This window comes from Etheostoma cragini, chromosome 8 (genome assembly GCF_013103735.1).
Source record: "Etheostoma cragini isolate CJK2018 chromosome 8, CSU_Ecrag_1.0, whole genome shotgun sequence".
Taxonomy (NCBI): Eukaryota; Metazoa; Chordata; class Actinopteri; order Perciformes; family Percidae; genus Etheostoma; species Etheostoma cragini.
In genome coordinates this window covers 406,266-408,768 of record NC_048414.1, presented here as the reverse complement: position 1 = coordinate 408,768, position 2,503 = coordinate 406,266, and positions in this window count along the sequence as shown.

The following is a 2,503-nucleotide window of genomic DNA, read 5'->3' as shown; positions in this document are numbered from 1 at the left end:
CTATATTATTTATATTATTTATATTATTATATATTTACTATATTATTTATATTATTTATATTATTATATATTTACTACATTATTATATATTATTTATATTATTATATATTTACTATATTATTTATATTATTTAAATTATTATATATTTACTATATTATTTATATTATTTGTATTATTATATATTTACTATATTATTATATATTATTTATATTATTATATATTTACTATATTATTTATATTATTATATATTTACTATACTATTCATATATAACGTCCCTGTATCATATCTTAAGTTTGTATTTTTCTTCATTTTATTTATCAGAACTTTAATATATTTTAATGTTCTGTTGTGACAATAAAACAAATTATTATCTTATTATTTTAATGAGAAGTTGTAAATAACTTCAAATAACTAATGTCTTACAGGGAGGTGTGTTCAGGTGCATTCTGGGCGAGGTGTGTTCAGGGGCATTCTGGGCGAGGTGTGTTCAGGTGCATTCTGGGCGAGGTGTGTTCAGGGGCATTCTGGGCGAGGTGTGTTCAGGGGCATTCTGGGCGAGGTGTGTTCAGGGGCATTCTGGGCGAGGTGTGTTCAGGTGCATTCTGGACGGGGTGTGTTCAGGTTCATTCTGGGCGAGGTGTGTTCAGGTGCATTCTGGACGAGGTGTGTTCAGGTTCATTCTGGACGGGGTGTGTTCAGGTTCATTCTGGACGGGGTGTGTTCAGGTTCATTCTGGGCGAGGTGTGTTCAGGTGTGTCCTGGGCGCTCTGATTGGTTGATTGCATGTTAGAACACTCCTGTGATTTATGAAGACCTTAAATACCAGGCTTTGAACCATGCACCTGGACCCTTTTTCCGCTGTTACACTAGAAATGTGGATTTGGACCCTGGCCCTGAACGCACCTGAACGCACCTGAGCGCACCTGAACGCACCAGCGCCAGGCGCTTCACTGACATTGTTAAAATAGAGCGTGATGTGTCTCTGTCTCTCCTCCTGGACCAGAACTATGTATAGAAACAGGACCAGCAAGGGACCAATATAGTTCAGGGAATGGGAACATACACACACACACACACACACACACACACACACACACTCAGACACAGTCAGACACACACAGAGACACACACACACGACACACTCACACACACACAGACACACATACACACACACACACAGACACACATACACACACACACACACAGACACACACACACACAGACACAACAGCATGCTAACAATAGCATGTGTTCTGGGGACAGGCAGCTAGCAGATAGATATTTTTTACAGTGTGTTGAGATAGTGAGGTGATATTTTTAACAGTGTGTAGAGACAGTGAGGTGATATTTTTTACAGTGTGTTGAGATAGTGAGATGATATTTTTTACAGTGTGTAGAGATAGTGAGGTGATATTATTTACAGTGTGTTGAGATAGTGAGGTGATATTTTTTACAGTGTGTTGAGATAGTGAGGTGATATTTTTTACAGTGTGTTGAGATAGTGAGGTGATATTTTTTACAGTGTGTTGAGATAGTGAGGTGATATTTTTTACAGTGTGTTGAGATAGTGAGGTGATATTTTTTACAGTGTGTTGAGATAGTGAGGTGATATTTTTTACAGTGTGTTGAGATAGTGAGGTGATATTTTTTACAGTGTGCAGACGTCCTGAGATCTGATCTCTTAACGAGTCGGGATCAGTTTTACGACATTTAATTAATTAATCAGAGGGTCCGTCTCCCGTTGCAGCGGAGTCCTGATCAGCTGATCAGCATCCTCACATCCTCACACTGAGTCCTCCTTCCCTCTTTCCTTTCCTCTTTCCTTCCCTACGTACTTCCTGTCCTACGTACTTCCTTTCCTCTTTCCTACGTACTTCCTGTCCTACGTACTTCCTTTCCTCTTTCCTACGTACTTCCTTTCCTCTTTCCTTTCCTACATCCTTCCTTTCCTACGTACTTCCTTTCCTCTTTCCTTTTCCTACATCCTTCCTTTCCTCTCTTTCCTACGTACTTCCTTTCCTCTTTCCTTTCCTACATCTTTCCTTTCCTCTTTCCTACGTACTTCCTTTCCTCTTTCCTTTCCTACATCTTTCCTTTCCTCTTTCCTTTCCTACGTACTTCCTTGCAGGAAATGAGCAGCCTGAGAGACTCGACTCGGGGCCGAAACGCCACGCACTCCTTCAGTGATGTCATCGGATCACCTGTCTCAGGTGAGAGACCTGCGGTGACATCACAGGAGGGGGCGTGGCCTCCGTTGGACTGAAGGAGACATCTGATATGTAGGAGTGTGTGTCTGTCTGAGTGTGAGTGTGTGTGTGTGTGTGTGTGTGTGTGTGTGTTTTCTCATGCGTCCACACTGTTTTTACTGTTGGTTTTGACTTTTCTTTCCATTTCTTTGCTCTACTGGAAGCTTTTTTCAAGGTTTTGTGCGTTTTCCTGTATTTTAGTGACTGTGCGTGTTTTTTATTCTGTGTTTGCATTTGTGCGTGTGTGTGTGTGTGT